The sequence below is a fragment of the Acinonyx jubatus genome, chromosome D2, assembly GCF_027475565.1.
Source record: "Acinonyx jubatus isolate Ajub_Pintada_27869175 chromosome D2, VMU_Ajub_asm_v1.0, whole genome shotgun sequence".
In the NCBI taxonomy this organism is placed as follows: domain Eukaryota; kingdom Metazoa; phylum Chordata; class Mammalia; order Carnivora; family Felidae; genus Acinonyx; species Acinonyx jubatus.
Genome location: NC_069393.1, coordinates 41,738,082 through 41,751,082, shown reverse-complemented (window position 1 = coordinate 41,751,082; position 13,001 = coordinate 41,738,082). Strand labels below are relative to the sequence as shown.

The 13,001-nt window shown below is 34.9% G+C and overlaps 1 protein-coding gene across 9 annotated transcripts in view; it reads right to left on the bottom strand.

Moving 5' to 3' along the window:
• Window positions 1–13,001, bottom strand: part of CCSER2 (coiled-coil serine rich protein 2) — a 194,025-nt gene that overhangs the window by 109,555 nt on the left and 71,469 nt on the right. The window lies entirely within an intron of this gene.

Genomic DNA, 13,001 nt, shown 5'->3' with positions numbered 1-13,001 from the left:
CATACCTACTTGATGCCAGGTATTGTGGTAATCATTTCAAATAAATTATTTCATTTAGTCCTCATGAAAAAAAAGAACAAAAAATCACTAGAGAGTTTCAATAGCAGATTTGAGCAGGGAGACAAAAAAATCAACAAAACTGAAGTTCTGTCCATTGCAATTATTCAGGCTAAGTAAAAGAAAGAAAAAAAATGAATACAAATAAAAAGATTGAGAGACTTCTGAAGATACATAGTCAGGCATTCCAACATACGCATGGTAAGAACTTCAGAAGGAGAAGAAAATGAAAAACAGGCAGAAAACATATCTGAAAAAATAATGGCCAAAAACTTCTCAAATGTAAAAAAAAGACAAGAATTTACACTCTGAGGAAGCAAACTGAATTACAAAAAGAATAAAAGCAGATAGCACACCAAGGCACATTATATTCAATTTGTCAAAAGACAAAGACAAAGTTAAAATCTGTAAAGCACCTTGCATTATATGCAAGAAATCCACAGTAAAATTAAGTGTCAAGTTCTCACCACAAAGCATGGAGGGCAGAAGCCAATGGGATAACATTTTGAAAGTGCTGAAAGAAAACTCAAACAAGAATTCTCACCCAAGAAAACTATCCTTCAAAAATGAAGGAGAACTTCAGAGATTACAAAATAAAAACAAAAGGAGAAAACAAAACAAAGAAAATGAGTTTGTAACTAGTATAATTGCCTTACCAAAAAATGGTAAGGGGGTCATTCAGGCCCTATATAAATAAGAATTATAAATCCATGTTAACGGGTATACAATGTATTAAGATATAACCTGTGACAATAACATAAATAAAAAGGGAACAAAATTATATAGGAGCTGAGTTTTTATATAATATTGAAGCTAAATTTGTATCAATTCAAACTAGATTGTTATAAATTTAGGATTTTCATTATAATTCCTAGGTAACCAAAGAAATATTTTAGATACATTTCTGCATCCATGTGCATCAGGGAAGTTGGTCTGTAATTCTTTTTAGTGGGGTCTTTGTCTGGTTTTGGAATCAAGGTAATGCTGGACTTGTAGAATGAGTTTGGAAGTCTTCCTTCCATTTCTATTTTTTGGAACAGCTTCAAAAGACTAAGTATTAACTCTTCTTTAAATGTTTGGTAGAATTCCCCTGGGAAGCCATCCAGCCCTGGACTCGTTTGTTGGGTGATTTTTAATTATTGATTCAATTTCTTTACTGGTTATGGGTCTGTCCAAATTTTCTATTTCATCCTGTTTCAGTTTTGGTAGTTCAATATGTTTCTAGGAATTTATCCATTTCTTCCAGATTGCCCAATCTGTTGGCATATAATTGCTCATAATTCTCTTATTGTTTGTATTTCTGTGGTGTTCATTGTGATCTCTTCTCTTTCATTCATGATCTTATTTACTTGGGTCCTTTCCCAGATACACACATTTTAAAAATTAGAAGAGAATCAAAATGTATACTTCAAAAAAGAATCAATTAATTTCAAAAAGTAGGAGTGCCTGGGTGGCTTGGTCAGTTGAGGGTCGACTTCCACTCAGGTCATGATCTTGCAGTTCACAAGTTCAAGCACCTCGTTGGGGTGTGTGCTGACAGCTCAGAGCCTAGACCCTGCTTTGGATTCTGTGTCTCCCTCTCCCTCTGCCCCTCCCCTGTTTGTGCTCTGTCTCTCTCTCTCAAAAATAAACATTAATATATATATATATATATATATATATATAATATTTATATTATATATTATATTGCATATAATATATATTTATTTATTCTTTATATGTAATATTATTTATTTATAATTTAATATAATAAAATAATTATATATTTATAATTTAATATATTTATAATATTTTTGTATAATATATAATATTTAATAATATAATAATATTTATATATATATACTACCCTGATATAAATGCCAGACAAAAACACTACAAAAAAAAAAATTCAAATATCCTTGCACTATGGATATAAAAATATCCGCATGTACTAGAATATATACTAATGAATTCAACCAATCAGCATATCAAAAGGATTATATAACTGGGATTTACCCTAGGAATATAAGCACAGTTCCACATATGAAAATCAATGTAATACACCACATTAATAGAAGAAAAAAAACACATCACTTCAATTAATACAGAAATAACATTCAACAAAACTGATCATTCTTTCATAACAAAAACATTCAGAAATATGGAAATGTAATGGAACTTTCTCAACATTATAAAAGGCATATATAAAAAAAAAAAAAGAAAAAAACACATACTTAACATACTCAGTAGTGAAAGACTGAAAAGTTTTTTCCCTAAAATCAGAAGCAATACAAGGATGCATGCTTTCACCAATGCTAGTCAACAATTATCCAAGAAAATTAAATAAAAAGGCATCTGAATTGGAAGAGAAGTAAAACTATCTCTTTTCAAGGATAACGATTTTATTTATACATGATCATATATATACATATATGTGTATACATATATATGTATGTATACATATGTTGATACATATATACATATATGATCATATATATACATAGATACATAGATACATATATCATCCCAAAGAATCCACGAATTACTAGAGCTAATAATAAATTCAGCAAAGTTGCAGAGTACAAAGTCAACACTGAAAAATCAGTTATTTTTTTTCCTATACACCAAAAGGAACAATCCAAAAAAAAAAAATTAAGAAAACAATATTAACCATGGCATCCAAAAACAAAAAGCCTAGAATAAATTTAACCAAGGAGGTAAAAGACTTACATGCTGAAAAAGACCTAGATAAATGAAAAGACATTTTGTGCTCATAAATTATAAGAATTATGTTGTTAAGATGGCTACTACCCAAAGCAATCTATATTTTCAATGACATCTCTTTCAAAATTCTAATGGTCTTTGTTGAAGAAATGGAAAAACTGATTCTAAAATTCAAATGAAAATGTGAAGGGTCCCAAATACCAGAACAGTATTAAAAAAGTACAAGTTCGGAAGACTCATACTTCCTGATTTCAAAACTTATCATGGGGCGCCTGGGTGGCTCAGTCGGTTAAGCGTCCGACTTCAGCTCGGGTCACAATCTCGCAGTCCATGAGTTCGAGCCCCGCATCAGCCTCTAGGCTGATGGCTCGGAGCCTGAAGCCTGCTTCAGATTCTGTGTCTCCCTCTCTCTCTGCCCCTCTCCCATTCATGCTGTCTCTCTCTGTCTCAAAAATAAATGTTAAAAAAAATTAAAAAAAAAAACAAAAACTTATCATTATGATAGAGTAATCAAAACATGTAATTACAGATTACTACAGTATTCAAAACAGTGTGTTACCGACAAAATGACAGAGATACAGATCAAAAGAACAGAACTGAGAGAACAGAAATAAATGTATACACCTCTGGCCAACTAATTTTTGACAAGGGTGACAATATGCACTCAATAAGGAGAGAATCATCTCTTCAACAAATGGTGCTGAGAGAGTTGAATATCCACATGCAAAAGAATGAAGTTGGACCATTTCTTCACACCATAGAACTGCAGAGAAAAACTAAATGGATCAACAATCTAAACATAAGAACTAAAACCATAAAACTTCAGAGGAAAACACAGAGTTAAATCTCCATAACTTTAGATGTTGCAATGAATTCTTAAGATATGACATGAAGAGGGGTGCCTGAGTGGTTCAATTAGTTAAACGTCCAACTCTTGATCTTGGCTCAGATCATGATCTCATGGTTCATTAGACTTAGCTCCAAGTCAGGCTCTGTGCCGATGGCATGGAGCCTGCTTGGGATTCTCTCTCCCTCTCACTCTCTGCCCCTTCTCCACTCGTGCTTTCTCTCTCTCTCAAAATAAACATTAAAAATGAGATACTACATCAAGAGCAGAATGAAAGAAAATATAAATTTGCACTTCATCAAAATTGTGGATCATAGGATATTATCAACAAAGTAGAAAGACAACCTACAGAATAGGAGAAAATGTTTGCAAATCATGTGTCTGATAAGTGTCTAGTATCCAAAATGTATGAAAATACAAACCAAAATTTTTAAAAAAGGGGTAAAGGACTGAATAGACATTTCTCTGAAAAAGATATACAAATAGCCAGGAAGCACAAGAAAAATGAACAGCATCACTATTCATTTGGGAAATGTAAATCAAAGCCAAATAAAATATCACTTAACACCTAGTAGGATGGCTGTATTTAAAAAAAAAAAAAATTAAGGTTAAAGAAAATTAAATGAAAACACCAAAACTGTTATCAAGGATATAGAAAACTTAAAGACTTATACATAGCTAGTGGTTTGTAAAATGATTCAGCCATAAGGTGAATATATCCATATTTGCTTACTTTTTCTAAAAGCATTTGAGTAACAAAAAATACATAAAAATTTTTTAAACTATAATAGATATAGTATTTATGAATATAATATATGAATATAAGATATGAATATAATATTCATATTTCTTTCCCTGCTTAGCCTCAGTAATATTATATTCTTATGAAATATAGATATTGCTTGGATATTTGGGTGGTTTCCAATCTTATTATTACAAACAATGTTTAAATGAATCCCTAAAAATCAAAAGTAAAATGATACACACAAAACCAACTATATATCAAGTTCATGGAATAACCATTCAGGGAGAAACTATTTCAAGTAGAAAAAAAAAAGAAACAAAAACCCTCAAGATGTTTTTAGTAATTATATTTTCTATGGTAGTATTATTATTCAGAAACCTTCATAGAACAAGATAATCCCATCAACCATTGCATTCCCTACATTAAGACATCACCAAGCAGTTCTGGTTTTACAATACTAGGTAAGGCATAATATTATTCTCCATAAAACATTCAGGTAAAGGAAACCAATCATTTCACATAAAGCCTATTTAAACATTCCAGTTTTCATCTGAACTTTTATTTTAATCCCATCAATCCATAAACATAACTATATTCTCTCAGTCTAAAAGTAGCCCTAGTTAGGACATCATCAACAGGTTTTGATACCAAAACCTGGGGGTTCCTGCGGTAAGGAGTCTCAGAAAGGTCTCGTTTACACCCAGTCACCATTTACCCACTGGCATACGTTAAGGTATGCCTTAGGTCCTCAGAGGGGAAGAAGTAAGAGCCAAGAGACCTTGATCCTTCTTCAATCTTCATTTTGACTTATCTACCAGATCACAGTGTCAGGTGATTCCAGGTCAGGTTTCTCATTTCCATCTTTGCCTTTCACCTTTTAAATTCCTCCAAACTGGGATAAATAGGGTGGAGTCATAGGGGCCCTGTAAGGTTGTGGAGCCAGCACTAGCTCCCATTGGTACACTCAATCTTCAATAGCCCTATATTAACACCTCTGCTTCAACCTCATTAATGTTCAATACATTCATCCCATTTCTAATAAACATTGAGCCCTGAAAGAACAAGTCCCTAGGCACTCCCCTTCTTTCTCCTTTATCTTGTTAATGATTCTATTTTTTCTTAAACATCTTTAATAACTCTAAGGGAAACTGAAACAGCAAATATGACAAAGTTTTTTGAACAGTTGCTTGGTTTTATAGCATGGTTACATGGGGTACCCATTTAAAAGGGCCCCCGTGGGCACCTAGGTGGCTCAGCTGGTTCAGTGTGCCGACTCTTGATTTCAGGTCAGGTTGTGATCCCAGGGGGGTAGGACTGAGCCCTGCACTGGGCTCCACACTGAGCATGAAACTTGCTTAAGATTCTTTCTCCAGAGACAACTGGGTGGCTCAGTCGGTTAGGCAACCGACTTTAGCTCCAGTCATGATCTCACAGTTTGTGGGTTCAAGTTCTGCATCAGGTTCTGTGCTGACAACTCGGAGCCTGGAGCCTGCTTTGGATTCTGCATCTCCCTCTCTCTCTGCCCCTACCCTGCTCATGCTCTGACTCTGTCTCAAAAATAAATAAACATTAAAAAAAATTAAGAAAAGAAAAGATTCTCTTTCTCCGGTGTGGAGGTTCTTCAAAAAATTAAAAACAGAATTACCCTGTGACCTAGTAATTGCACTACTAGAAATTTATCCAAAGGGTACAGGAGTGCTGATGCATAGGGGCACATGTACCCCAATGTTTATAGCAGCGCTATCAACAATAGCCAAATTATGGAAAGAGCCCAAATGTTCATCAACTGATGAATGGATAAAGATGTGGTATATATATATATATACAATAGAATACTCCTTGGCAATGAGGAAGAATGAAATCTTGCCATTTACAACAACATGGATGGAACTGGAGGGTATTATGCTAAGTGAAATAAGTCAGTCAGAGAAAGAGATATCATATGTTCTCACTCATATGTGGAATTTGAAAAACTTAACAGAAGACCATGGGGGAAAGAAAACGGGAAAAATAGTTTCAAACACAGAGAGAGGCAAACCATAAGAGACTCTTAAATACAGAGAACAAACTGAGGGTAGATGGGGAGAGGGCGGTGGGAAGGAGGGGGAAATGGGTGATGGGCACTGAGGAGGGCACTTCTTGGGAGGAGCACTGGATGTTGCATGTAAGTGATGAATCATGGGAATCTACTCCCAAAGCGAAGAGCACACTGTATACACTGTATGTTAGCTAACTTGACAATAAATTTTATAAAAAAAAAACAAAACAGATTCTGTTTCTCTTTCCCTCTGCTTCTCTCTCTGGCGCGCGCTCTCTCTCTCTCTCAAATAAAAAGGAATGAAAAATAAAAAAATAAAAGGGGCCTCCTTAATCACAGCAGTTATCATGATCTGGTTAAGGGGCATATTCCATAGATGACTATCCCAACGACCATAAAGCCTCTCCAGTATGGCTTGCGAAAAGGTATACAGCCACTTCATCTGGGGCCTTCCACTACACGTTTATAGAAGAAAGATACTTTCTCTTCTCAGGAAACAAACTTTACAGCAGCTTTTATCCAGTCCACCAGGCTACCTGTTCCCACTGCATATAGCCATTTGTGACTGTTACATAGTGAGCTGTGCATTCTGTGTCAACCAAACACTCTCTTCCAGTCTGCAGCATTCAAAACCAAAGATATTGACCCTAAATTAGTCACTCTTACAATCCATTTCAGTAAAAGTTCTTCAAGAAACTAATGATGTACACATTCATAATATGAGACAACTCCTTGGCACTATAACCCCTGGTGTCAGAAGTTTCTTGGTTTTGCCTTCCCTCCAACTGGACTATCTTCCTGGTAACCAGAGGTCATAATAATACTCTCTGTTGTCCCAGAATAATCTTTCCCATTGCTGGTGGCTTTAAGACTATTGGGTTGTAGTTCAGACTGACTGAAATCTAAGCTTGGCTCAGTATCAAAATCCACTCCAGAACTCTATATTACTTTCATTTTAGCTATACACATAACAATAATCAAGGAATTGTATATTTAGTTGGTTTCTCATGTATATATCCTGTGAGCCATCTCATTGGGAGTTGAATCCACCAACACTTCTAAATTCCATTCCATACTTTTACTTATGGATCACAGTATAGGTGCACTTTCATATCATGAGTGAATATACAGCAATCCCAAAATTAAAAATTCATTACCCCTTTGCCCCCTCATCCCTTCTCTTCTCAAACCACCTGTTGCAGTCAGTCAGGGTTGATATAGCAAATTTCACTTTTTATGACACAAACTGCAGTGACCTTTCATGCTAACTATCCAGAGTTAAAACAAACTCCAAAGGTTAAAAGTAGAGCCTTCCAAAAACTGACCTTAATTCAGATACCACCAGCTAAAATTCAGGGTCTCCTAGGCCCTAAACAAATCCAGAGGTTCCTGCTACTCCCTCCCTCGGGTTCAATAATTCATTAGAGCAACTCACAAAACTCAGGAGGGCAATATAGTTTACAATTACAATTTTGTTATGGCAAAAAGTATATTAATCATGACCGGCTAAAAGAACAGATACAGAGGGCAAGGTCTGGGATTACCCCAAATGCAAAGCTTCTGTATTCTCTCTCTGTGGAATCAAAATAGGTCACTTCCTTGGTATAGTGATGAGTAGCAATATGCACAGAGTACTGTTAACCAGGGATGCTCATCTGTGATTCAGTGTCTAGAGATTTTATTGGAGTATCCTTACATAGGCAATTGATCAAATCATTGGCTATATACTGAACTCAATCTCCATCCCACTTCCTCTGTTCCCCAGAGGTCAGACTAATATCATATGGCTCAATGCCCCAACTCTATAAATCACAGGTTTGGTTGTCCTTTCTCCCCATCCTGAGTCATCTCATTAACTATTAAGGTCACTGTGAACAAAAACACTCCCATCACTTCAGAAATTCCAGAGATGGAGATGTTCTCATGCACACACTAGATACAAAAGCCAGCTGAATTCTTTGTTATACAACACAGGACTTACTATAAGACAAAACAAGACAACAACACAGCATGTTATTGGCTAAATAGACACATAGATCAATAGAACAGAACAAAGCTCAGAAGTAGATCAACACAAATATACTCAACTGATTCTGACAAAGGAGAAAAGGCAATTCAATATAGAAAGGATAGTCTTTTCAACAAATAGTGCTGCAACTCTTAGACAAAATTATATGCAAAAAAATTAACACAAATACAAGTATATACAAAAATTAACTCAAAATGGATCATAGACCAAAATGTAAAATACAAGACCATAAACTTTTTGAAGTAAACAAAGTAGAAAACCTATATGACCGTGGGTTTAATGATTTTTTTTAACTATACTATGAATAGCATTATCTGTGAAAGAAAACATTGATAATTTGGAATTTATTAAAACTTCTGCTCTGTGAAAGATGCTTTTAAGAGAATGAAAAGACAAGGCATAGACTAGGAGAAAATATTTGTAAAACACATATCTGATAAAAGATTTATATCCAATATATACAGAGAACACTTAAAACTCAACAAGAAAACAAATCAATTAAAAAAAAATGGGCAACAGATCTAAACTGACATTTCACCCAAGATATACAGATGACAAATAAGCATATGAAAAGATGTTCAGCATTATTTGTCATTAGGGAATCGCAAATTTAAAACAACGAGATACCACTGTACACCTATTAAAATGCCTAAAATCCAAAACACTGACAATATCAACTGCTGGTGAGAATGAAGAGCAACTGGAACTCTCACTCACTGCTAGTGGGGATGCAAAATTGTAGTTACTTTACAAAACAGTTTGGCAGTTTCCTACAAGGCTAAACATAACCTTACCATATGATCAAGCAACTGCACTCTTTGGTATTTCCCAAAATAATTAAAAACAACAACAATAACAACAATGACATCTGTCTACAGAAATACCTGCATGTGGATATTTATGGCAGCCTTATTGATAATGACCCAAAATTGGAAGCAACCAAGATTTCCTTTGATAAATGGATGGATAAACAAACTGTGGTAAATCCATGCAATGTAATACTATTTATCAATTTAAAAAATGAGGTATCTGGGGTGCCTGGGTGGCTCAGTCGATTAAGCGTCCAACTTCGGCTCAGGTCAAGATCTCACAGTCCATGAGTTCAAGTCCCACACTGGGCTCTGTGCTGACAGCTCAGCCTGGAGCCTGCTTCAGATTGTGTCTTTCTCTCTCTCTGCCCCTCCCCCTCTCATGCTCTGTCTCCCTCTCTCAAAAATAAGTCAACATTAAAAAAAAATTTTTTAATAAAAAATAAATTAAAAATGAGGTATCAAGTCTCAAAAAAGACATGGATGAATCTCTAATGCATATTGCTAAATGAAAGAAGCCAGTATGAAAAAGCTATATACACTGTATGATTTCAATTACATGACACTCTTAAAAAGGCAAAACTATAGAGATACATCAGTGTTTGCCAGTGGTTCACTGGGGAGAGGGATAAATAGATGAAGTGTAGGGAATATTTTTAGGATGGTGAAAGTATTCTTTATGATACTGTAATGGTGAACACAAAACATAAGCATGTCAAAATCCACTGAACTTTACAGCACAAGGAGTAAACCTTAATGTATGCAAATTTAAAAAATATTTTAGGAAATAAGGGTCCCTGGAGGGAGTGCAGAATGTGACAGAAGTCTGAATGTATTACAAATATATGAAACCACCTCACTGAAAGGGATGAGTGGTATAAGGTGCTGACCTAAGTAACTTCAGAAATGAAAGGAGTCTTAAGACTAAAGGCTAAGAAATTCTATAAGCACTAGTTAATAAAGGTGTTTCCTGTCGGAGTACAAAGTAACAATTCTGATAGGACTATACATGTGTACTGGAACTGAACAATTACATACATGGATGGCTGAGGGTAAGCACCTTTCTCCCTGTTGGAGTGGGGGTTACAAACAAACAAGGGGTAGAAGCAAGAATTATGCACAAGGTAATGGGTTAGAATTGGACATATCAATTTGTGAACTCATATTTAGCTCAAAATACGAATGTTAACATACAGAAATATTTATAGATAGGTGTATATACACAGGTTAGTACACACACACACATCTCCGCTTTCAGCTGACAAAATCCAGAACCAAAACCCTGGTTGCCACACACCTCACATGCAAATTTTGGTTTCTAATACAATTCTCCAATTAGAAACGAAGGCTCTTTGGAAGAAAGGGCTGATTCTAAGACTGAGGCAGGAAATATACAAGATGAGGTTGGGGCATCTTGTAGTGCTAGAAAGCTTAAAACAAACAAACAAAAAAAGGTACTCAAAACAAAATAACAAAAAATACAATGATAGGGGTATGAATTAGAACCAAAAGTATAAAATATATAAGTCCACACTGATATAAAGAAATGACTAAATAAATAAATACATGAGGAAGAAAAGACAAATCCCTTTCCATCCTGCAGTAGAAATCCAAATAATTTACACAGACATACTCCACCCTTATGGAGGTAGAGCCTAACTAGCTACTCCATAAGTGTAGACTGCCCAAAGTGATGTTTCCCAAAGACTACACTATGGAAAGAGAGAAGAAAAGAACAACTTTACTGTGGATAAACCTGAAAAACACTATCTCAAGTCAGGTAACCATGGTCAACAGCAACAATGGTTAAGTCATATTGACAGTATGCATCTTTGCAATGATATGATAAGAATGCATTTTTTAACTCTGTGGCCTTTTGTCCAAAAACGTATTTCCCCAGTCTAATCATAAGGAAAACATGAGACAAATCCCATTTGGGAAACATTCTACAAAACATTCGCCTAGTAGTATTCCTCAAAACTGTCCAGGCCATCAAAAACAAGGAAAGTCTGAGACACTGTCACAACCTAGAGGAGTCTAAGGAGACAGGACTACTAATTGTAAGACAGTATCCTGGACAGAATTCTATAACAGAAAAAGAAGGGGAAAACTGATAATATCTAAATAATATGGACTCTAAATAATAAGATAGAAATATTGGTTCATTAATATGACAAATATACTAATAATATAGTGATTTGCTAATAATAGAGGAAACTGGATATAGGATACACAGGAACTCTATTAGCTTTGCAATAATTTTTAAATCTACAACTCAAGTTTACCAAAGACTGAACATTTACTGGGATTTTAATCATAAGAAGTGATTGTTCATTTTTTTAGAGGAACAATAGTGAAATTTAGCTATGTCTGAACACGAATACTTATCTTAGTAAAACATTCAGAAATAACTAATTAGTAAGAATACAGAAATATCTACACATAAATGTACAAGTATACATTTACATATATGTTAATACCATTCTAAAAATTATATTAATATAATTTTATATTATATCACATAAATCACACAAATCATGATGATGTCTAAGACTCACTTAAATTAAGCCCATTTGGAGGAGAGGAGTGGATGAATAGGGTTATAAATGGGAAAAGGCCATGATTTTGAACATTCTTTAAGTTGAATAACTGATATAGTGAGCCCCCTTACTCTTCTCACCAGGTTTGAGTATGTCTGAAATTTTTTATAAAAAATTAAGTAATTGCCTGATCTAGAAACAGTAAGGGCCAGGGGTGCCTGGGTGGCTCAGTCAGTTAAACATCTGATTCTTAATTTCAGCTCAGGTCATGATCTCACGGTTTGTGAGTTTGAGCCTTGTGTTGGCTCTGAGTTGACAGCGCAGAGGCTACTTGGAATTCTCTTTCTCCCTCTCTCTCTCTCAAAATAAATAAATAAACATAAGAAAAAAAGGGGGCCAGAAAACAGACTCCAGGAAAAAAAAAAGGTTAAAAAAATTAAAAAATGAACAGAAATAGGAAAATAGAGAAAAGCGCATAAACTCATGTGACATATAATAACCAGTCATTCAAACTCTAGGAAAAGAGCACAGAAACAATGGAGGTGATAAAAAAAAAATTCAGATTTGAAAAGGATAATGGATCAAACTCCTCATTTAAGAATGCTTCAAAAATTCTTGTTTATAATTATTATCTTGCAGAGACCCAAACATATTTAGTGAGTGAAAATAAATAAGTCCAGACTAACATTCTGCTCCAGTAACTTTTTTTTTTAATGTTTATTTTTGAGAGAGAGAGACAGAGAAACAGAGTGCGAACAGGGAAGGGGCAGAGAGAGGGAGATAACAGAATCCAAAGCTGGCTCCAGGCTCCAAGCTGTCAGCACAGAGTCAGATGCAACCTGAGCTGAAGTTGAACGCTCAACAGACTGAACCATCCAGGTGCCCCAGTAACTTCTAATCAGTGTTCTTCCTTGTCTCTCACTTCCATCATGACATTGAAAAATCCCTGCTCAGAGAAATTTCAGATGTAGTTTTGCTACAAGACTCTTCCTGAAATAAAGGCTAAGGCAGTTAGTCTAACTGTAAAGAAAACTCAAATAAATGGCCAGATGTGATGAGAGTGACCAAGTTTAAATAAGCTTATAAAATATCCCTACAATGCATGCATTTTACAGAAGAAATTCCCTTATAGTAAGGGAATGAGTAAGGGTCTGAGATGGTTCCCAGACCAAGAGAACAGAACTCTATTAACATGTCTACATAAATTCTTTACAAAGAATACCCTATGCTTAA